This window comes from Panthera onca, chromosome D3, assembly GCF_046562875.1.
Source record: "Panthera onca isolate mPanOnc1 chromosome D3, mPanOnc1 haplotype 2, whole genome shotgun sequence".
NCBI lineage: Eukaryota > Metazoa > Chordata > Mammalia > Carnivora > Felidae > Panthera > Panthera onca.
Genome location: NC_138350.1, coordinates 43381688 through 43407471, shown reverse-complemented (window position 1 = coordinate 43407471; position 25784 = coordinate 43381688). Strand labels below are relative to the sequence as shown.

The window sequence follows — 25784 nt, the reverse complement described above, 5'->3', positions numbered from 1 at the left end:
ATTTCATTCATATGTGGAATTTAAGAAACAAAACAAATCAGCGGAGGGAAAAAAAAAAAAGAGAGAGAGAAAGAGAGACAAACCAAGAAAACAGACACTTAACTACAGACAACAAACTGATGGTTACCAGAAGGGAGGTGGGTAGAAAGATGGGGAAATAGGTGATGTGGATTAAAGAATACACTTACCATAATGAAAAAATAATAATAAAAAATATTTTGGAGATATTTCTGTATAAACATGTAAAGATATTCCTCATTCTTTTTTGTGGCTGCAGAGAATTCCCTGGCATGTATATACCATGATTATTTTAAGCTAGTCCCTTAATGATGGATACTGAGTCAAAGGATATATGCAGTTTTAATTTTGTTAAATATTGCCAAACTTCCCTGGTTTTGTTTTATCACACACAAAGCAGTCTTCATTTCTTCTACACATTAGAAACATTTTCAATTACAGTTCTGTTTCTCTAAGGTCCACATCAGATAGGAAACCGCCAAAAGCACAGAAAAGCTGGGTTGGAAAGAATCCCTGATAATTAGGTACCAAGTGAGAGTTGAACTAATCGTTGAACCAATTTACACTCCCGTTAGCAATTTATGGATCACCATACCTTCAACAGTGTACAATATTATCTACTTTTGGATCTTTGTCAATCTGACAGATGAAAAATGGTATCTCAATGTAGTTTTAATCCGCATTTCTCTTACTATGGATGAAATTGAACATCTTTTCAAACATTTAAAAGCCCTTGAATTTTCTTCTCTGAAAAGTCCAGTCTTTATCCATTTTTATATTTGCTTGTTGGTTTCATTCTTGATTTGTAGAAGTTCTTTATATATAAAAGAATTTTGTCTTTTGTGTATGATATGGGGTGCAACATTTTCTGCCAGTTTTCCATTTTGCCTTTGCTTTTGGTGTTTGCTATTGTTTTTCCACCCCAAAAAAGGTTAATTTTTATGTAATTAAATTTATCAATTGTTAATATGTTAAAAAGTTGCATGGAAACACATAATTCACTTTACTTATTTAATTAGATGATCTATGTAAGTGTTTACTTCCCAGAAGCATTAAGAAAGCAAAGGCGTGGAGTAGAGGGAGAGTAAGTTAAGAAAAAGAAATCTCAGGACACCTGGGTGGCTCAGTTAGTTGAATGTTTGACTCTTGATTTTGGCTCAGGTCATGATCCCAGGATTGTGGGATTGAGCCCTGTGTTGAACTGTGCCCTGAGCATAGAGCCTACTTAAGTTTCAGTTTCTCTCTCTCTCTCTGTCTCTCTCTCTCTCTCCCCTCCTCCCCTCCTTCTCTCTCTCTCCCTCTCTCCCCCTCTCTTCCTCTCCCCCTCTCCTTCAGCTCTCTCTCTCACACACATACACACACTCTCTCTCTCTCAAAATAAAAAATAAAAGAAAAAGAATCTAAATAAATAGAACCCCAAAGATGTTATTTTTCTATTTAAAAAAGTTTTTCAGTTTTGTCAGTTTATTTATCATTTTTTAGGGGAAATAGATATTTCCACCTTACCTACTTCCTCTTGCTTTTGCAAAAGGGGCAGAAACACACACACACACACACACACACACACACACACACACACACCACAAAAACAAGAGAGGTGGAGATGATGAATGGATAAGGGTTTGAAGTTGCCAACAGGAGCTTAGGATGAAAAGTTTGAATCAGTAGCTTCTTAGAAGAAAGAGAATGAACATCTTTAGATCCATTTATTTCTTGATTCTGGACTTTAAATTGGTGGAAGGGCTGCATACTTCTGGTAGAGGGGAGGATCCCAGGAAAAGCGTTAACTATGGTTTGTTTCTTTTTTCTAACAAGAGAATCCAACAATGGATTTTCTCCCTCATACCCCAAATTCTAACTCCCAACCCTTTCTCTACCTCCTATAAACTTTCTACCTTTCTTTAGTCCATAGTTGAAAAACATGAGAGCCAATTAGTGTTTGTTACCATCTTTGCTGGTAACTCCCACATCTACATCATTGGCCATAATATCTTTTCTGAGTTGCTGATCTTCACCCAAACTCATATGTCCAAAATTAGTATGTCCAAAACAAAACTCATAATTATTAGAGTAAAAGCTATTCCTTTTTCCTGATTTCATTTTTTCACCTAGAAAGTACTGTGAACTGTGCTGTTCCACTCACTACTCTATCAATGACACCCAATCCCATCTGCCACCTCCCCCATTTGGAGTCCAGAATTATGTTCTATCACTGGTCTACAGTGTGCCCTCCTTCTGTTCCAGCCTCCAGAAACTCGACTATAGGACCCCAACTTTGTTCCCATCACCTGCTTCCTGGATCTTCTTCCCCCTCACCAACTGACTGACTGTTGAATAGGAAACCTCTTCGGTGCTATTTCTTGTGCATGTGTCCTCCCAGCCCCCAGTACTGCCCTTGATTCCTGAGAGCCATGGAGCAGTTTTCTACCATTCTTTTCTTCTAGCTGCTTGTTTTAAGTCCTTTTTAAAAAAGTGTTTATTTATTTATTTTTAGAGAAAGAAGGAGAGAGAACAAGGGAGGAGAGAGACAGACAGAGAGAGAGAATCCTGAGCAGGCTCCATGCTTTCAGCGTGGAGCCCGATGTGGGGCTCAATCTCACAATTGTGAGATCATGACTGAGCTGAAACTAAGAGCCAGAGGCTTAATTGACAGCCGCCTAGGTGCTCATTAAATCCTTTTTATGTGATTCCCCCTCAGGCCCCCAATGCTGCCAGCTGCTCTGTGAGACTAACCAGGTTGTCTGACCTGGGGTCAATTCTGTATGACTCGTACAGAGTCACTCCCTGAAAGGCCACTTTCCCTACTTTCCAGATTTTGTAGTTTCTGCATCAGTCACATGAACCCCACTGCTCTGGTCTGTCATCACTGTGCTTTGTGAAACTGTATCTCCTCGTAGCCTTTCTCAGTGTCTGTGGCACTTTTGTAACCTCCTAATACTAGAGTAAGTTTTTTTGCCAAAATGGTGCCCTCTAGATTTTCTGCACCTCTCAACCTGGGAGAATTGGGAAACTTTCTGCAAGACTGCCTCCCTGGTCCTCCACATTCTTCTCCTGATGTCAGTTTTTCTGGGTTTGACACAAGCCCATGAGACACCCTTTAAAGCCTCTGACAGGCTATGCCATGTCCTTTCCAGCCCACTTTAGTTAGACTACATCATTGTGAGGCCACCAGCCCTTCTGTTTGAATTCTGTCAATCTCCACCTGGCCCACTTCTGGGTGGAACCTGGACAGTATTGTCACCCTTTTCCTACCTTCTCCCCCCACATCCCTGGAACTGGCTGTTTTCTGTGAAAGTGGCAGTGAACAGGTTCAGTTTTGAACTGGCCCTGAGGAAAGGGGTTAGGAGTTGTGTGGGCAAGAGGCAGGGATGACAGCCATTGGAGAAGTGAGAATAAATTTTTTTCTTTTGAATATTTTTTGTATAAGTAATAAATGCAGTGGAAACAAACAAAAAGTAGCTTGGAGGCAGTCTGTAAGGGAACTTATATGCCAAATTGGGAATTTGAATTTTGTCCCCAAAGCAGGAGAAAGCCAATGGAAGCTTTCCAAAAAAAAAAAAAATTAAGATAATTAGATTTTTAAAAATAGAAGGTAACTCTGGCAATAATGTGAAAGTTAGAGACCAGATAAAAGGTTTCTGAGGAATCTAGGAGGAGTTGATGGGGACTGTACATAATCAGGGCTGCCCTTTAGGTAGGGAGTTAGAAATTCAAGACTCAAGTTCAGGAATGAGAACTCAACAAACAGACCCTGGAGACAGACAGTTGCCACATGGAAAACTGTTGTCTGTACTGGGGAGATTACTAGGGACTACCACTGTAGAGAAAGTATGTGGAGTAAGGGTCAAAGGGGGGGGGGGGGAGTCTGAGAAACATCGTCATTTGAGAGTCAGTCAAAGGATGAGGAAAACCACTTTGCAGAAGGAGCAGTAGGAGAAGCAGGAAGGAAACCAGGAACCTGAAGGGTTTTGAAAACCAAAGGACAAGCGACTTTGGAAGAGTGGGAGGTGGTCAACAGTTTCAACAGGTAAGGAAGGTCAAATTGGATCAAGAATGAAAATCTGCCAGGTAGCAATTAGTCTTTCAAGAAGTGTGGTGAACTAGGATGGAAATCCGTTGGTAGTTGTTGGAAAGGTAGAATGGCAGGAAAGATACTAGAATGAGGGATCTTCACAGGATGAGTTTCTTCCCTCCAAGGAAATGGAGAGGTGGTGATACCGAAGAGAGGAGATGATTAATGGAATAAGGTGCTGGAGGGGTAGAGAAAGGAGAGAGGAACAGATGAAAGACACACATCAATGGCAGAACCACAGGACAGGAGCCTGGGTCCCTGATCATAGCAGAAATGTTTTACGAGCTATAGACAATTACCTCCAAACTCTGTTTATGTGGAAAAGAAATAAACTTCCAGCTTGGTATTTAATGCTTCCTGTCATAAGCAGACAAACGAACTCCTAACTTATACAGGAGAGAAGGGAGTTCAAAGAACAAGCAAGTACCTCTCACAAGCATGAAGACATGAAATAGCACAGTATGTTCTAAAGACAAGACCAGTCTGCAATTGCTAGACTATCAAATGTGAGAGAGGGAACAGTAGGAAAGGAAGATGAAAATGTAGACCCAGGCTGTGAGGAGTTGAGACTGGATCCTATGGATAAGAAGTAGCCACATGAAAGGATGTTAAACAAAGAAATGGCATGTTCCCCATTTCAGCTTTGGATAGATTCTTCTTGTGGCAGTCTGGAAGGGGCTGATGTGGAGGCAAAACATGATGTAGGGAGAGTGCTTAGAAACTTCTACTAGTCCTGGTGAGAGATCATGATGCCTGCACGGGTGCAGTTATGGAAGGGTTACAGAGGGATGGAGAGACCTGAGAAATACTCAGGAATTAAATCAATAGGAATTGGTGACCAATAGCATGGGCAAATGATGCAGGGTGAAGCCCAGGTCTCTATCTTGCATTGCTTTTCTCCATCCTCACTGTTCAGGCATGCCACTGCCTCATATATTCATTCAGTAGATATGTATTGAGTGCCTTCTCTGTGCCAGGTCCTGCAGATACAATGGTGAACAAGACAGAAATGGTCTTTGCTCTCCCAGATCTTAAACAGGAATACCATTGCTGAAAGCTTCATATGTGATATCTCATTTAATCCTCCAAATACCCTTTGATGTAAGTATTACTATGTTCCCATTTTTCAGATGAGATAACCCAGTCTTAGAAAGTTTAATGATTTGTTCAAGGTCATATGGCTAGCTGGTAAATGGTGCTGCCAGGAATCACATGCAGATCCACCTTACTTTAAGGCATGGTTTTATTTTGTTTTGTTTTGTTCTGTAGGCTCTACACCTAATGTGGAGCTTGAACTCACAACCCCAAGATCAAGAGTCACATGCTCTATGGACTGAGCCAGCCATGTGCCACCTAGAGCCATGTTTTTAATCACTTGACTATGTTCTTTCTCATGCAATTACAATGTATTGAATACTGTAACAAGAAGTATGGTGGTTTGGATCACTGCAGCCTCCCAACTGGACATTCTTTCTGCATTTGTATGTTTCTAAAGTGCAAACTGGGGAGAATGGTGGTACCTCCTCTAATTGAGGGCACTTGGAGGAAGAAGATGAGGCTTTGCATGGAAGGTGATAGATACATTCAGGCCTTAGATATATATTGATTTTGAGATGGCTCTGAAACATCCAAGTGGAGATACCCAGCAGTAATGTGACAGACAAGTCTGAAGTTTGGAGGGAAGCAGGGTTGGAGACGAAGCACTTGGCATCACTTGTACTTATAGGTCAGCTAAATTAAGGCAATTACTGGGACTCTTCAGGGGCTCCTAGAAGAGGAGCAGCCTGCTGAGAAAAGGGCAGGGTACAGGCTTAAAGAGAGTGGAGTAGATTTAGGATAATTGATTAGAGAAAAAAAGAAGAATTCACCAAGGGTACTCAACTCAAGATAATTAAGTTGTATTTAGGGTTAGAGAGAATGAATTTATAGTTGATATCCATCTGCATGACTGAGGGATTTTCTCCAGCAGCAAATAACCAACTCAAGAATAGGAAGACTTGCCAAAATTTTATTATTTTACTAGTTCCTTTCTTTTGTCTCACTCTGATTCAAGACCTTGCCTGTGAGTTCCCAGAGCACCCTGATTTTACCTTTGATCTGCTAAGGAACACTTGACCTATCAGGTTCTATTTAAGTCCACCTCCCCTTTGGACTTTGAAATCCTCAAAGTTCTTTGAGACTTTGAGAACTCCAAAGTTATTTTCCTTTTGAAATCTGTTTTTTATTGTTTTTATTCCCTATTATGTACTTGTTTTATCTCCATGTTAGGCTGCAGAGTCTCTAAGGGGAGGGACTGTGATTTTGCACAGTTCTATAGGAGCATCACCGTAGTTCAATGCCTCAGACACAGTATTTTGTTAAACATACTGGATTGACTTTAATCTGGAAGCTGCAATGTGAAAACTAACCAACTATCTAATTCTATCAAGCAGCAATTTTTAAGACTTGGCAATTTTATTCAGACTTGGAATAAACAATCCCCTCGTCTCAGCCTTTCACTCTCTGTCTTTCATTAAGAAGTAGCTAGGACACCTCCACCAGGTATATAACATTTTGTCTTTGGAGTTTGGACCCTAGGCAGCTCTCTAGGCTCTTTGACCATGGATGAGCTACTCAGCATTTCTGGGTCTACTGAATCTCAGCAGTTTAATAAAACTCAGAGGATTGGATGTGATGATTGCAGATGTCCCTTTCTGTTCTAAAATCCAAAGATTAAAAAAGAAGTGACCAGCACCAAAAAACAAGTAGATAAAAATAAAATAAAATAAAATCCAAAGATTTCATGACCCCCCCCCCAGAAGACCTTTAAACCACACTTAAGAATACTGCCTTATAAAGCACAATTAAAACATGGGTTCCAAGTGAAATAAGTCAGAGACACAAAAACCACTATGACTTAAAAAATATGTGGAATCTAAAAAAATAAATGAACAAAGAAACAAAAACTAGAAACAGACTCATAAATACAGAGAACAACTGATGGTTGCCAGAGGGGAGGTGGTTCATGTGATGGGCAAAATAGGTGAAGGGGATTAAGAGATACAAACTTCCAGCTATAAAATAGATAAGTTAAAGGGATGAATAGTACAGCATAGGGAATATAGTCAATAATATTGTAAGAACTTTGTATGATGACATATGGTAACTACACTTTTCATGGTGAGCATTTCATAATGTATGTAATGGTCAAATCACTATGTTGTACACCTGAAACTAATATAATACTATATGTCAACTATACTTAAATTAAAAAAAACATGGGTGCCATGTTTCACAATTAGAAAATGTCAAATAAATCCCTATCTCTATAAAGTTGGGCTACAATGAACTTCCTTTAATCCTCACAGAGCACATTGCCTCTAAAATGAAGACACTGGCATTTTATATTTAATTATTGCTTTGACCACTGGTTAAAACATTTAATAGATGCAAGATGTTTTTCAGTGGTAGATTTATCCAAAAATCAAACAAAAGGGCACTGTTATTCACTTTGCTAGTAAAAAGACAAGAAGGCTAGAATGTGAAACACCATCTCAAATCTCACGTGTACCTTGGATAACACTTTCCTTTTTTTCAGATTAGAAATCAAAGAGTGGAAGTGACTTACTCAAGGTTATAGATGTACTAAATGGCAAGGCTGGTAGTAGAATCCAAGGCTTCCAGTCATATGCTTTTTTTTTTTTTTAAACAACCAAATTGGTCAAAAATCTCCTGAAAGACAAAAACAGATGAAAGTGAAATGCCAGTTGATTGAGTTTAAACAGAGACTCCACTTTGTTCTTTCCAGGTTCAATAATAAACAATTCCAGTGATTAGCATGAAGGGCTGGCACATGAAACATTTAACTCCTAAACAAAAATATTTGTATTTTTGCACTGAAGTTAGTAAATCATTTGTAAAAATTAAAGTAAATGGAAAATAAAGAGAATTAACAAACCCAGAATTCAATTTTCCTTCACTCTTTTGGAAGACAGAAAAAAAAAAAAAAATCCCTGCGGTTCCCTTCATTAGCAGGCAGGGTGGTGAGTCCCATTGTAAATCCCACTTATAAAGGCTCATGGCTACCTGCAGAGCCTAGGAGTACCAATCACATTAGTGAAGACACCAGATGACCAAAGGAAGCAGTGAGGGTCTGGGAAAGCTAGTAAACAAAAGGCAGCATTCCAAATGAATGCCATTGCTAGAGACTGCATTGTAAAATGCCTGGATTTGAGAACCCTAAAGCAGATTAGTTTAAGGCAACAAAAGATTCAAACAAGATACAAAGAACCCATTTTGACACATTAAGAAATTGTCTTCATTAGATCATCAGGTGCTTAAGTGTAATCATTAAAAAAATAATAATAATTCCATTTAAGTTGTGTTTCAAGAAGTTGTCCTGGAAGAAGGGGGACTTAAACATGGTTCTTGAATATAACATGTTCATGACCAAAATTAATGAACTACATATGCTAGCCTTTTTCCCTTTTAATCTTCCTGACATTTTAAAGCTCTGTAATGACTTTAAAATTTGTTATACACACCATTTCAATGGACCACTCTGCTCATGAGTACTGCTACTTTAAAGCACCAACTAGAAAAACTTGAATCTTTCCAATCTTCCACATTGTTGTAATACTTTTAAGTATGAATTGCCAAAATGAAAAGCAGCAAAACATCAGGACATGGTATAATTTCCTGGACATTTTCTATCACTTCCTGTGCTTATTTGGCTGTTGTCACAAAGTTTAGACTCAAATACAGTCTAGATGTTTAAATTTGAAAATGTGGAAGTAAAACCTTATTTACTTCCATGTGAAGAAGGCTGATATTTGCTGCTGTTTGTTTTCTTTTGTTTTGAGGGTGGAATTAGGGAATTATGTTCAATAAACTTAATAACTGCCAATATTGTTTGCCAGTTTTATTCACTAGATATCCATAGTGCTAGGCTTAATAATGCTGATGTGAGGTAGAATTACTTATTGAAAGTCCTGTAAGAAGACATGGTCACTGACAATATGTGTAATATTAGATCAAATGGCCTTCTATTCAACATTAGACCATCAATCAGTCTGAAATTTTACAAATGTATTTAAAGACCCTCTATCAATAGCAGATAAGCAGACAGGCAAAAGTGGTTCTGATCATTTAAACAGTCCTAAAATTCTATAAGCCAAACTTGAGGTATAATAATGAGAACCTTTTCCTGTAATTTGTATTTGAAAATTAATTTCTCATCATACCTCAATTTGATAATCATCCCTCACCAAGAACAAAAGTAGTTCAGCTCCCACTTTCCCTTTAGAGGTACTCCCATTGTTTTGTCAAACCCTAATAGGGTCATAAGCAAGGCTTCACTGACACAGAAGGAAACAGTTCACAACTAATGAGCTGAGGTCACCTGCAGCTTTTAAGGCCAGGTGAAAACTTTGACTTCATTGATGTTCAAGTGGAAAAACATTGGAAAAGTACAGTGAGTATGAACTAACAGTTTTCTGGCTTCACCTCTCCCCTAGGCTTAAAAATTATATAATGATAATAACATTATAATAAGATTAAAGTTTGTTATACTATTTATTTAAAAATATAATCAATCACCCTTGTTTGACAGAGGCAAAATGAAGTAGAAAAATAAAGACACTGGTGGCTGAGCCACATTTCAAGTTTGCAGTAGCAGATGAGGGGCACAACTCTCATTGCCCACTCCCTCAAACCCTCATGATGCTGTGGCTTCTCCAGCCTTTTCAGTTTTGTCACATCGACGGTGGCAGACATATGCCCTATCAAGTCAGTAACAGTATTTTCTCAGACAGCTCCTTATTTGCTGACTGCATTCATGGAGTGTCTCCTTTCATTGTCTCATCTATCCCTTCCCTCTTTCCTTGGCAGCTCAGAGACAGGACCAAGAACTGCCTGACTTGCGAGCCCCTAAAGCAGTGAAGACAAGTGGTGTGGGGGTGATAAATCTGATTCAGATCATGCTCTAATACTTTGCAATCATGTGGCTTGAGGCTAGTTATTATCTATAAAATGAGAATAAGATTTCCTACCTCATCAGGTTATAGTAGATGGTGTATGCAGAGCACCTGGCATGTATTAGACATACAATAAATGTTAATACTCTTCCTTATAGAAATCCCTAACCACAGGAAGAATTATGCTTTTACAGAGTGTTCTTTCATGTATATTATCTCAGTTAATCTTTGTAAGATTACCACACTCAGAAGTAGCAAAGTACTCAAATGCATGTCCTCTGACACCAGAACCAACTTTTTTTCTTTTTTTTTTAAATTTTTTTTTTTCAACGTTTTTTATTTATTTTTGGGACAGAGAGAGACAGAGCATGAACGGGGGAGGGGCAGAGAGAGAGGGAGACACAGAATCGGAAACAGGCTCCAGGCTCCAGGCTCCGAGCCATCAGCCCAGAGCCTGACGCGGGGCTCGAACTCATGGACCGCGAGATCGTGACCTGGCTGAAGTCGGACGCTTAACCGACTGCGCCACCCAGGCGCCCCCAACTTTTTTTCTATTGGGCTACTATGTGAGGGGCTGTGGTGGTGGAGATCACATCATATTCCTATATCATCAATGTCTGTGGATAGGGATGTGGAGCATGGGCTGAACTGGGAGGGATCTTAGAAGTAAGTAAATGAAGCAAAAAAAATACAATCAAACAAAACCATACCACTTGGTAGGGTAACTGCCAGAGAGAGAAACTGCCCTTAGTGTTTATCAATAAAGTATCCTTTATGGTAAAAAAAGAAAGAATGAAAGTGAAAAATAATTATAATGTCCTGGGTGCTAGATCTTTATAAGAATGTGATTATATTAAGTTGGTCAAAAAAAAAAACTTATGAAAATAACAGACCTAAGAATATTATTTTAGTCTAAGGTTGAGAAAGCTTTCTTAATTGTCATTAGATGCAACCAATATCTAAATTAGCCAAAATTTCCTAAAGTACCTCAGAACTATGAGTTTTACTTATATACACTTTTACTTCCTTTAATCCTCACAATAACATCTTGAGATATACGTTGTATTCATTATGAGAATACAGACAACAAAAGATTGAGTGACTTATTTGAGAAAGTTAGCACTGCTGTTACCCAGACCTACATCCTTTAAACCCTACATATGTATTTTTCAAGCTAAGTCACATTATGTTCTCTGCAGTAACAGAAAAGAATATGTGAAATGGTCTAAACTGTAATCAAGATTGTTAATTAAAACTCATGATGGGGCGCCTGGGTGGCTCAGTCGGTTAAGCATCCAACTTCGGCTCAGGTCATGATCTCATGGTCTGTGAGTTCGAGCCCCACGTCAGGCTCTGTGCTGACAGCTCAGAGCCTGGAGCCTGTTTCAGATTCTGTGTCTCCCTCTTGCTCTGACCCTCCCCCGTTCATGCTGTCTCTCCCTGTCTCAAAAATAAACGTTAAAAAACATTTAACAATAAAATAAAATAAAACTCATGAGAGTAGTAACAAATGTCAGGTTAGTTAAACATGAGTTTACATACACAGACTGTAAATATCCTACTTAGAGACTTCTGAGGTCAGAATGATATCCATTGTTTAGGTTTGAAAATAAATTTTTAAAGTCATTCCTGGCCTACTACGGAAGCCAGACTGAAAGAAAATGGGATTCCTAACTCATTCCAGTCTGATTATATACAATCATATTCTGACTTTACTATTTGCATTTCTTTAACTTAAAATTTTCTAAGAGAAATTTACAGCTTAAACCAGAATGACAACTTTTCACCCAAGGATATGATCTTCACTCTCTCTTATTACTTTTCATTCTATTACCTACCTAGAAAAATCTTTGTTGAGAATCAAAATATAAGGAAATTCCTAATTAATGGAGTTGAGATATATGAACCGATGGCATGTAAATTGAAAGACAAAGTGCTCTTTATTTGGGGATAAAAAGTGAATAAACTAAGAAGAACCCTAAAAAAATCTGCATGAAGAAACAAGTCACCAGAGCTATGGATGCAGATAGTCAACATTCAGGAGAGATGGAGTGGGTCAGTCCTGCCAATTTGGGTGTTCAGAGAGGCTCTTTTTAAAGTCACTGCTAGTTGAATAGTAATGGTGGTGGTGGTAGAAAGTGCTGAATGATAAATCAGGACATCGTGAGGAAGAATGGAATGGAAGTTCCCATTTGTTTCAGCAACTGCTATAGCATAGGTTATATTTGACCTGAATGTAACTGAACAGAAAATCTGGCTGGAATTACTACTGATTTTTCTTGATGAAACCAAGGTGCCCATTGAGACACTGTTAAAGTTTCGCATCATTTACATCCGTGTTTCTCACAAAGTCTAGTTCAAGGACTGCATCTGAATCACTTGACGAATGGTACTCACCATGGAGATTCCTTATCCTCTCTCTCAGAGATTTACGAGTCACTAATTCTAGATAAGGACTCAGGAATCTGCATTTTGAATACCCCAGAAAGTGTTGCTAGATTTAGCAAATAGACAACGCGAGCCCCAGATGATTCTATGACACTACAGTTTGAAAATCACTTATTTGGAAAAAAGAGGGGGAGGGGATCAAAACTGTGTATGATTGTTAAATGGGATGCTTATTTATAACAATTAGCCATACATATTAAAAAGAAAAGAAAGAAACCTCACTGTCTGATCCTAGGACTGGCTCCTTGACTACTCTCTGCTTCAATCTCTTCCTTTGGAAAGTGGAAACAAACCAATGATGATTCCTACTAAGCCCCCTGCCACTCTGGTTATGCTCAAAGAAGGTACCTAAAAGCACAAGAGAGTTAGAAAGGCCATTTTGCCACGACAACAGCAACTTGTTATTGGGATGAGTACTGTGTACACCTCCACCACTGTTTAGATGCCTGTGGCATTTGACCTTTACCTCTTCCTCTGAGGCCGGCCCTAGCAGGGAACGAAAGCATCTAAAAAAATGGAACATTGCTTATCAACTAGGTTTTTAACTGTTAAACCTAACTTCTCTAGGTTTTACATTCCACTCCCCCCTTCCCAAAAAGCTTCTAACCAAGCTTTAATGGTAATTGGATTCTGTGTTACATGACAAATGTGTATTAGAAGAACATTTAAAATGTTCAACTCTGTAATAAGAGGCATCAAGCCTGGGGTAAAGAAGACTGCAAATCATGCTCCCATTTCACAGAAAAGTTAAACAGAAAAATTGTAATATTATTAAGTACAATTATTAAAGTAGTTCACTAGGGAAGAGATGTCAGAATGGAGGGGAGTTCTGAGAAAATGACACAGGAGCATAGAAGGGTGGAGGTAAGGATAGAAAGACATATGGGGAGTCTGCAAAGGTAAATTTTGACGATTAGTGGTATGCTGGTGGTTAGTAAATGCCAGTGTGCCTCAGAATCATCGTATGGCTGTCTGTGACATCCTTCTCTGCGTTTTCAAAGTCAGTGTATGCCATAAAGGAAAAGTGAAAAATTACTCACATTAAGAAGAGCTCACACGCAAATAAGTATAATCTGACTTGATGTAAGGAAGACCCAGCAGACTTTGTTTGCTTATTCAAGTTTTCTGCTGTATTACTGGCATAAGGTCCTATTGTTTCTTTACTACTAACAGATATATGGGAGGCTGGGTCAAACATCATCTGATATCATTCTCAATATGAGGGCTTTGTTTGTTTTCATATAATGATGTTCTTGGGCTGTTAAAATCGGTCAGGGTCTTTCCTTATTATAGTTAGACAAGTCACTTTACAGAAGGAAGGAAGACACCTGATTCACATGACCAAGCATAGCAAAGGGAGCATGTGAACTTTCAACAAAAGAGGAAGCTTTATACCAGATGTGAAAAAGTAAAGTTTATTTTTCCATTTAGCTTGTTTATTTAAGTAAGAAGGAAGGAGACAGCGGCTGCTTCCCATTCCAAACTACTCAGGGAATTACTTTTCTTTCTTCTTTATAAATGAACAAAATTGGCTTACTGCAGTTTCCAGAGGGATCTGGAAAGGAACCAAGTCAGTAATGATTACATTTCATCTGTAGCTAGTTTAACCTTTGAAACCTGCCAATCAACAGACAAGACCAACAGGGAAGGTCAATGCAGACTTGCCCATCTAGCATTCTCTTAATGTTTAGATAGAAAACAATTTATTACAGAAATTATTTTAAGAAATACAAAGCACAGTATAGACTGTAATCAAGGCCCTTATAAAATTCATTTAGCAGCTGAGAAAACTTCAAGTCTTAGGTTAGTTTACTTTCCATTTTAATCATTGTGATTAGGCAGCACAATGATAGAACTTTTACATTTAAAACAAAATAACTGAAGGAAAACATCTTTTGTCCTTGATTCATCTTTCTTTTCACATTATTTTGGTCTGACACATCATTTGTTTCTCAACTGAAGATCTTCTTGGTATATATCCAAAGACAAACACTATCTTTTTCACAAATTGTTAAACATTCCTCTTAATCCTGAAGGTATTAAATGCCATAAAAACAATATAAAATATACCACAAAACAATCATTGATATTTTGATCATGTATTCATTAGCAAAAAGGAAAAAAACAGGCTACAAAATATTAAATGGCTTTTCCCTCTTCATTTACACATCCACTAAAAAAAATGCTTAACTCCTCTTCCTCCTCCATAATATCCTCTCATCCTGCTTCTTGCAGGAAAAAGAGAACACCATCACTGAGATTAATGGAGCATTGGTAAAGTACTTTAGGTACAAATGACCCACTTTTATGTACTGCCAGAACAATTCAGCAAGGGTTTAGGAAGAAGAAAACCTCAAGTTCCTTTCCATTGAATCCATGCAGCTGGTGGTGATAAGTTGATTGTTCTCCTTTAACAGCAGGGTCAGAAAGACAAAGAGAGAAACATTTTCTATAACTGGCTATATTTTTTATTAATTAGTAAACTTTTTTTCTTTAAGTGCCCTATGTCATCAAGAATTATTACCTCCAGTTTTAATTAAAGCCCTCTCAAAGATAAACTCATCCTGCTAAAATGCAAGAGTGGCATAATGGGATGATTTTTCTTTGAGTAAGACAAAATGCAAATGGTCCCTCTTTCTAAATGAAGGAGAAAAGGGATTGATCTACTTCTGGACTTCTATTTCCTGGGATTGTTTCTTAAATACTTTCTGTTTATCACTTTAGTTTATCATCTTTAAAAACAACCAAAAATAGAATTGGTAATATATCAAATTCTAGATACTGTGTGAAACTCAAGAATCCTAAATTTTGAACTTAAATCTGTTCTTCTAAGTATCACTATCAAGTGTGAGTTAAAGTAAGACTCACTTACTCATTTGGTCTTTGCTATGAACTCTCCACAAAGATCTGAATCTGGCCCTTCAACTACTATAGTTACTGCAAAAATTACAATTGCTAACATCAGCTAATATTTAATGCTCAGTTTGAAGATTTTTTCATGCAATCTAATAGTTTATTTTTATTTAAAACCAGGATGTAGCTACCATTTCATAGCAGTAGTGTTAGAGACCAGGAAAGGTAGGGAAGAGGTGTCTAGAGTGGAGTGGTTACTACAAGTCTATTCTCAAGGCTTAGATGTAAAAGCATGCTGGGATGTAAAAGATTCAGTATTCACAGAATCACTAAAATAATACATTGAACAGAGTATTAACATTTGATACGATTAGTAAATGAACACATTTATACGTGCATTTGTGTGCGTGTGTGTGTGTGTGTGTGTGTGTACAGAGTAAAGCCACCTTCCAGACATCAGATTTGTGGGAAACCTCAACTACCTATCCTTGAACCAGTCAGGCACCTAGAAATAAGAGGAAAATAAACTTTCACAGTGAAATAAAGAAAGAAATGTAACTAATTTGTATTGTAGGTGCAGACTCACCCTCAAGTATAACATAAAACAGCAGTTTACCAGCAACATGACACACTGGTTCCAGGGAGAAGTGATAACTCACCTAAAGAGAAGAGACTCCATATCTACAAAAGTAGACAGACACGCGCACACACACACACACACACACACACACACACACATATATGTACTAAATACTCAGGATATTATAGAGGCAAATGACCCTATACTAAATACTTCAATAGTCACTGCAGGCAACACTGTAATTCAGTGAACCCCAAAAGCAGATCTTTATAATTAGGACCCTGAGTCAACAAATATGTGCTATTTAAAAGGCAGAATACATGGAAACCTTTGACAATAAATTTCATATATTGAAAAAAAATAAAAAATAAAAAATAAATAAAAGGCAGAATACTAAGTAATGTATTTTAGGAAAATCTTTCAATGAAATAACTGATTTTTTTTTGAGCCTTCAGTTACATGGAAAATAAAGTCATATGGAAAAACTTTACTATTGTTATGCTTTAGGCAATGTATTTTGCCTCTAACTTTCGAAGGTTTTTCTGAATACTCATTTGTTATGCTCAAAGAAGTTCCAAGGAATGTAAATATTTTAAATATTATCACTATTTACAACTAGATTAAATTATACAATTAAGAGTTGAATTTTTTAAAGGATGCCTTTTCCAATTATATTTGCCTTGTTAAAAATTGTGTTAATCAATTGTGTGTACAAGTTTTGGGTTGCACTGCAGTGTCTCTTCTTCCATATGACTGTAATAAGCTACCACTCCTGGCTAGTAATAAGTTATCACCTATACTATTATGATGTGATTTTAAAATCTGATGTACAGTCTTGGTTATTAAGACCTCTGAAGAGATTTGCATGAGGAACAGCAGGAGGAATTACTTAAAACTTGAAACAAAAATTCTTGATTCATTAATTACTTGTTGAACACCGCAATGTCATGGATGTAATCCAATGGTCCTGGAGGATGCTTAGAAAACATCAGATACTCTGAATCTTTGAAATCTGAAAAATCTGAAAAATCTTTTTTCAGATACTCTGAAATCTTTGACTCTCTTCCTTTGAAAAAAATCTTCTGTCACAAGTCAGAAGGATAATGTCTCTTTTCACCCAATGAGAAAGCTGTTCTCACACGAGCATAATTAATCTTCTGACACCATGACAAAGAAATTCCTTAAAAGGATTTCTCCGATTTCCTCTCAAGACAGAAGATTGTCTTTATCCATCATCTGTTCTTCCTGATCCCTTCTTTTTGAATATCCACATCAGCAGAATTGTCCATCAGAAGAGACAGCAGGAGGGAAATCTCTGCATGATTGATAGGGCCCTGATGCTCTGTAGGCTATTTAAGTGCAAGCATCTATTGTTGCAAACTTACTTTACAGCAGTTAAACAAATATAATAGTCACCAATTCAACCATTGTGCAGCTTAGACTTGACTAAAACTAGTAAGTGAAGTTTGCTAATGACAAGGCACTGATTTAAACTTTGCAGATAAGTTGTCCTGGTGCCTATTCAGAAAAAAAGAATATTCTCAAAGTCATGAAACAGTATATATGGTATATTAGAAAGTGTTATACACTATACTGTATGTAGATGGACATTCCTGTTAAAAAACAAGAAACATCTGAAACTTTATCTTAACAGTCATTCAGTACTTCTCACCTACATCATGGCTATTCAGGAAAACAAACAAACAAACAAAATTGCATTATGTTACCATCAAGAAAAATGAGATGTGTCAAAGAAGAAAGTGGTACCAATACTCCCTTAAAATTATTTTTTCAGATTCATCATAGTAAAGTTTTTTTTTCAAAGAGAGATTCTGGTATATTCAGGTGCTCTCACCCCTATCCATGAAAGAAAATGGAAGGCCATTTGAGACTCCTTGTGAGGACCTGCTACTTCCTTGGGTGGAAGGAAGGAACTGGAAGAGCACTGTAGGTCAGTTTCAAGTGGAGGAGCAAAGCACACTGAGCAAAGGCCCAATCCACAGAAAATGCAAGCCTGGCTCCACTTGCAAAGTAATCTATATGAAATGGAAACAAATCTAGAAATCTCACTAAGCTCTGGTAAAAGCACACCCAATATCAACAGTAGAGGTTACAGTATGCTCTGTGTTCTTTATAGATGCTGCCAAGAAAGGCCACTTGAGCCCAGACACTAGGACACACTGACACCATGTGTTCTGTTTGCACCACAATGACCTTGACTACTCAGTTCTGGACGCACCCTGTGAAAATATTTGTTTATGCTTCCAATCCCCAAACACTGAGGCCAGCCCCAGCTCACTGGTGCTTCCCTTTGTATCTTTAGAAGGACAGACTGTTGCTGCCTGACCTATCATGGGGCATCTTCTCCAGCTGACCTGCCTCCTCTGGCCAAGGAGAACGACTGATGGCTGGTCCACAGCCAGGACCCACGTGTTTTGCAATGAGCAGCTTAAAATGGTTTTTCTTAAATTGCAGAGTTATATTCAGGATTGATTACCCCTTTGAAGATTTAGGGGAAAAGAATTAGATCCAGGGTAAAGACCTAGGAAAATCTTTGTGGATAATGAGGGACACTAACCAGTTTGAATGCAGAATATCATAGAGTTTGAATTTAGAGAAGCTGGAAATCAATTGAGAATGAACTGGTAGTAAAAGTAACACAGGAGGAGGGCCAGATGGGGAACTCAGACATACAGCCCAGAAGGGACTTTGAAGCATTCCCTCACCAGCTAAGGACCCAGAAATCTGACCAGGGCTCACATCACCAAGAGCTCCACATTGTTGGTTGACAGTTCTTTTGTGAATGGCTTGTCTTCCCAACAGGATTGTGTGTGTACTGGGACAGAGCAGGGTGGGTGGCAAGAACCAGTCCTTATCATTTTTGTTTGTCTATCATACATCATATAGCATCTTGTCAAGATAAATAAACACTTACTAGTTAGTTAGAATGGAAATTGATTAACAGGCTATTAGTTCTGCCCAAGGCCAGGTGCATAATACCTGAGAAGGGGACCTTGAGACTAAGTCCAAGTTCATGAGGAATTCTCTCTTGCCTATAATGATCCCCAGAGTTAAATCCTTGATGAGAAAAACCTACCAATGTACATGGGAAATCTCCGTACCTTCCTCTTAATTTTGCTATGAACCTAAAATTGCTCTAAAAAATTACATTTAAAAAAAAAAGCCCAAAACAAAATAAAACAAACCCTACCAGTACTCACAAAAACACAGGGGAAACCAAACATTTCATTCTTTTGCCCTTCAGAGATATCTTTGTAAGACAAGGATCAGTTGTAATGTGGTCCATCATAAATATTTAACACTAATTGTGTTCACAGAACTGACTCTGGATTAAGACAGGCATTTACTGGATTCTAGCTCCCCTGCTTCCATGGGTGCATATGATTCAGTCTCTCTTTGCTTCAGTTACTTCATCTGTAAAGTGGAGATAATAATGGTGCCTATATATTATAAGGTATTGTAAGGATTAAATGTAAATCCTGGCATTTGGCAAACACTCAGTACATACCAACAGATTATTATTCATTCCCTATTCCCCCCTTCCCCCCTCATTCATGCAACTCTCTTAGTAGGTACATTCAGCTCTATTTCTGGGAGTTTATCACCACACACACACACACACACACACACACACACACTACCAGATTTTGGTGCTAAGAAAGGAGTAGGCCCAGTAAATTGAGCTAAATGGTCACTTCTGAATGACTGAGAAAAAAGAATGAGTAAATTAAGCAGAACAAGCAAAGAACAGAGCAGGCCAAGGTGACACAGGGGCTGGAAACAGACAATTTCTCTGAACTCTATTTGAACTATTGCAGGCTTGCGTGTGCCTCATTCTGCCTCATCCAGCTCAGCTTCACCACCTGGCTTCCTGGTTACCTTTACACTGTCTTCAAGTTGGGGTCTTACTGGGATACACAAAGCACATTCTGTACTTATTTTTATTTCTATTCAGTTCAATGAATATCTATTTTGTTCCTGTAGTTGCCAAGCATTGCTACATGCTGAGGATACATTTGTGAATAAGACTATAATTTAGAAATTCACAGTTCATTGAGGAGGGCACTTGTGGAGATGAGCATTGGGTGTTGTATGGAAACCAACTTGACAATAAATTATATTAAAAAAAAAAAGAGGTTAATACCTCAGAGGGCCTTATATGACAACCTACATACACTGTAATACAGAGCACACATGGTGCAATAGAGTACAGTAAAATAGAGAACATGTAGTGTAATAGGGAACATGAACGGTGTAATAGAGAACATACACAATGCAACAGAGAATATACATAGTGTAACAGAGAATATACATGATGTAATAGAGAGCATTCCAGTGCAATGGATAACATAGTGTAATAGAGAACACACATAGTACAACAGAGGGCGTACATAGTGTAATAGAGAACATACATGGTATAACAGAGAACACACATAGTGCAATAGAGAGCATACATGGTATAACAGAGAACAGGGAGCATATAGTACAACAGAGAATACACATGGTGCAACAGAGAATAAACATGATGTAATAAAGAACAGACATGATATAATAGAGAGTATACATGGTATAATATAAAACATACACGGTGTAATAGAGAACACGTGGTGCAACAGAGAACATACATGATGTAATACAGAACACACATGGTGTAACAAAGAACACACATAGTACAATAGAGAACAGACCTGATATAATATAGAGCATACATGGTGCAATAGAGAATATACATGGTATAATAGAGAATGCACATATTATAATAGCACACATAGTGCAACAGAGCACACACATGGTGTAATAGAGAACATACATGGTATAACAGAGAACATACAAGAAGCCTAGGTGGGAGTGGCACTTAGGACTTAAAACATGAGGGGGAGTTTGCATGACAGAGACAAGGTAGTGTTGAAGACATTCCACATAAAGAAAACAGTGGGGCCAAAGAAGTAGGTGTCACTTTGTGTGTCTGAGTCTTAGAACGCATGAAGGCAGAATGGCAGGAAGTTAGATTATAGAGTGAAGTGACATTAAGAAAGGCGATTAGGTTTTAAAAATTTTTCCCCATATAAAGAGGAGTTTTTAAAGATTTTAGGTAAAAGAGTAACATGATAGAATTTGTTTTTCAAAAAGACAATTCATGGAACCAAATGGAAGACACGGGACTAGGAACAGGAAAAGGAGTCAAATGTCATAGCGCTTGGAAGGGGATGATTAAAATGGTCTGGCAAGAGGCAATGAGGAACTAAAAGGACAGTAGAGCTGCGATGTCATTTATTCAACTTTTGCAGGTTCCTGAATTGGCAGGGTTTAGTGACACACTGGACATGGGATGTGAGAGGGGAGGAAAAGCCTTCGATAACAGGGAAGTTTCTAGTTGGAGTACTTGAGTAAATGCCATGCCATTAATTAGGATAGGGGTGGTAAAGGAAGTGTTGCCCTGTTTCTGTGTGTGTGAATTTGTAGAATCATGTGTCTGAAGGCCTTTTGTTTACCCTATGTCACTAACACCTGGACCCTCCAGAAGGGAATTTAAGAATAGATTGAAACCTTAGAAAAATAATATTTTCCAGTGGGTTTTTAATAAGGTATTCTTTTATTTCTACTTCCTTACCAAAGGAATCCTATGACACCTACTATAAATTCTAATTTTTAACAATTGTGCAAAATTCCATTATTTACTCCATAAGCCGAATGGCTCAATGGATTTTGTGGCTAGACCTGTCTTTAAGTATGAGACAGAGAGGTGAAAAAAGAAAAAAAGAAGAGCAGACATCTGCCAAAAGGCTACATGTGCCAAATGGGAAATGAGAGCACATTTAGAGAAAGAGGAAGAAGAAACAACAGGGGGGTTAAATACCCCTATTTTACTGCTAGGGAAAGTTTCTAAAGGGGAAGAACTTGTTTCATGATCAGTTTCATATATCCGAGGTCCACATCAAAGAGAACACAAGTCATTTTCAGAAGGTAGTAGCTGTCTTATTCTTCTATTACTGTTTTTGGGGGATCTATTATATCAGATTAAAAGATGATTTTTATTAATGATTAACTACAGTGTTAACAAATATAAACAAAATTAATATGACATTTAATGAAAAGCAACTTGGTTTACTCACTAAACTACATGATTAGCCAGCACACTCACCTTTAAAAAATAGTATATTGTTATTTTATTTTATTATTTTTAAAATATTAATTCCAGTATAGTTAACATACAATGTTATATTATAGTGATTCAACACTTCCATACATCACCCTGTGCTCATCACAAGGGCACTCCCTAATCCCCTTCACCTATTTCACTCATCCCCCTACTCCCCTCCTCTCTGGCAACAGCTTGTTCTCTACAGTTAAGAATCTGCTTCACTTTTATAAAAAAATAAAATAAAATTACTACTGAGAATGTGGCAGGAGTGTGGACAAGGTAGTAGGAGCTCAAGCAGGCAACTATCTTTTTTTTTTTAATTTTTTTTTAATGTTTATTTATTTTTGAGAGAGAGACAGAGCATGAGTGGGGGAGGGGCAGAGAGAGAGAGATAAAGAGAGAGGAGACACAGAATCTGAAGCAGGCTCCAGGCTCTGAGCTGTCAGCACAGAGCCCAACATGGGACTCAAACCTACAAACTGCAAGATCATGACCTAAGCCAAAGTCGGATGCTCAACTGAGTGAGCCACCCAGGTGCACCCCCCCCTTTTTTTTTTAAGGAAACATATTTTTAGGGGAACTTTTTTTTTTTTTAGTTTTATTTTTAGAGAGACAGACAGACAGAGAGAGCATGAGCAGGGGAAAGGAGTAGAAGGAGAGAGAGAGAGAATGAGAAACTTAAGCAGGCTCCATGCTCAGTACGAATCCCGACACAATCCTGACTCAATCCCATGACCCTGGGATCATGACCTAAGCCCAAATCAAGAGTCAGACGCTGAGCCACCCAGGCATCCCACCCCCCACTTTTTAAAAGTTTATTTATTTAAGTAATGTCTACATCCAACGTGGGGTTCAAATGCATGACCCCAAGACCATGAGTTACATGCTGTTCTAACTGAGCCAGCCAGGCACCCCAAGAAGTCAGCTTTCTTGGACTAGGAGGCATCTTCAGGAATGACAGCCACACATAGAGGAGCAAAAGACAGAAGGGGCCCAGGTCCCTGATATCATGTATCACAATCTCAGGCCTAGACTAGCTTATGCCAGAAATGGTCTCCTAGAGCAGGAAAGTGGAATAACTCCCCTTAGACACACTTCAACAATAAGAGTTAAAACAAAAATTTGTTTTTTGGTTGGTTTTTAGAGAGACAAAATTTGCCAGTCACATAAAATTTCCAGTAACCTGTTATTTTATTATATGACTAATGCCTTTCATATTTAATCAAGATTTAATTTTCCCCTAGGAGCCAAATGACACTGAAGAAAGATACATCTGCATTCAACCTCCCACAAACTAAACTCTTATACAGCTTTTATTCTAATCCAAAATTATAGGATGATACAGTGCTTCTTCAGTTAGGTTCAGCAAACATGAATTTGACATCTATCTATGTGCTAGTGTTCAATCATTTCATTAAACTGTATTAGCAAGAAGCATAAGTATGTATATGCCCAAATTTTCCAACAATTCAAGTACAGTAACAACTTCTCTCTCTAGGGGTCATTGACCCAGAATTCTCAACTAGTGGAAACACAGATAAGCATACAAGCAGATAAGTATACAAACAGACACAACAGACTGCACAAAGTTCACATTTTAAATGTATTTGCACTTCACTCAAGGGGAGCGAGCCATCAGGCACTCACCCAAACTTGTTTCCTCTCATTTAAGACACAGTTTGAGGGAGTTTGGATATATGATTCTTAGCTTTGACAGATTAAAAGACGTGAGATCCAGGGGCAAGAACAATGACAATTAAAAAAAAGAAGTGAAACTTAAAATTGACACTGACAGTGAAGATAGAAAAATAACTTCAAAAAGGATACAGAGGAACTTAAAATATGCAACAATCAGGAGCCATTGAGTTTAGGAGTTCTATACATAGTTCTAGTATTTAGCTTGGTTCTAGTACATAGCAAGACATTGAAAATAACCAAAATCATCAGGATAAAGTTGGACTTATTAAACAATTAATAATCTATAGTAACTTTTTGAAAAACTTCTGTCAAATGATTCCTTTTTAAAATCTAAGCATTTCAGAGAATAAATTCTAGAGATCCCCTACAACTAAAAAATTCTCATGCGCACATGAGCTGGGGATGGGCAGAGAGAGGGAGAGGAAAAGAATCCCAAGCAGGCTTCAAACTGTCAGTGAAGAGCATGATGTGGGGCTTGAACTCATGAACCATGAGATCATGACCTGAGCTGAAATCAAGGGTCAGATGCTCAACCAACTGAGTCACCTAGGCACCCCCAATGTACACATCTTAACTTAAAAATACTTTCTGGCTAAAAAATACTAACCATTATGTGAGCTTTCAACAGGTCATAAACTTTTTGTTGGGAGAGGGTCTTGCCTCCAAGTTGATGGCTACTAACTGATCTGGGTGGTGGTTGCTGAAGGTTGGGGCGGCTGTGGTACTTTCTTAACACAAGACAACAATGAAGTTTGCCATGGTGAATGACCCTTTCTTTCATGAGTGATTTCTCTGTGGCATGCAATGCTATTTGATAACATATTGCCCACAGTAGAACTTCTTTCAAAATTGGAGTCAATCCTCTCAAACCCTGCCACTGTTTTATCAACTAAGTTCATGTAATATTCTAAGTCCTTTGTTGTCATTTCAACAATCTCCACAGCATCTTCATCAGGAGTAGTTTCCTTCTCAAGAAACCAATTTCTTTGCTCACCCATAAGAAGCAACTGCTCATTCATTAAAATTTTATCATGAGAATACTGCAATTCAGTCACATCTTCAGGCCCCATTTCTAATTATAGTTCTCTATTTCTACCACATCTGCAGTGATTTCCTCCACTGAAGTCTTGAACCCCTCAAAGTCATCCATGAGGGTTGGAATCAACTTCTTTCAAACTCCTGGTTAGGTTGATATTTTGATCTCTTTCCATGAATCATGAATGTTCTTAATCACCTAGAACCTAGAATGGTGAATCCTTTCCAGAAGGTTTTCAATTTACTTTGCCAAGATTCATCAGAGGAGTCACTATCTATGGCAGCTATGGCCTTACAAAATATATTTCTTAAATCATAAGATTTGAAAGTCAAAGTTACTCTATAATCTATGGGCTACAGAATGGATGTGGTGTTAACAGTCATGGAAAGCACATTCATCTCATTGTACATCTCCATCAGAGCCATTAGGTGACCATATGCATTGTCACTAAGCAGTAATATTTTGAATGGAATCTTTTCTTCACAGCAGTAGACCTCAACAGTGGCCTTAAAATACTCAGTAAGCCATGTTGGAAAAAGATATGCTGTCATCCACGCTTTATTGTTCCATTTATAGAGCACAGGCAGAGTAGATTTAACATAATTCTTCAGGGCCCTAGGATTTTCAGAATGGTCAGTGAGCACTGGCTTCAACTTAAAGTCACCAGGTGCAGTAGCCCCTAGCAAGAGAGTCAGCCTACCCTTGAAGCTTTGAAGCCAAGCATTGACTTCTCCTCTCTAGCTGGGCAAGGCCTAGATGGCATGTTCTTCCAATAGAAGGCTGTTTCATCTACATTGAAAATGTCTTCTCCGTTGTAGCCAACTTTAGGTCTTCGGGGTAACTTGCTGCAGCTTCTACATCAGCACTTGCTGCTTCACCTTGTACGTTGATGTTATAGAGACAACTTCTTTCCTTAAACATTATGAACCACCCTCTGCTAGCCTCAGACTCTTCTTCTACAA

At 38.1% G+C, this 25784-nt stretch overlaps 1 protein-coding gene across 3 annotated transcripts in view; it reads right to left on the bottom strand.

Annotated features, from left to right (window-relative positions):
- Window positions 1–25784, bottom strand: part of GREB1L (GREB1 like retinoic acid receptor coactivator) — a 280368-nt gene that overhangs the window by 168257 nt on the left and 86327 nt on the right. For all 3 annotated transcript variants that reach the window (XM_060613413.3, XM_060613402.3, XM_060613410.3), the window contains exon 2: window positions 7698–7801. The gene's annotated coding sequence lies outside the window, so the exon portion shown is untranslated. The remainder of the gene's footprint in view (window positions 1–7697; window positions 7802–25784) is intronic.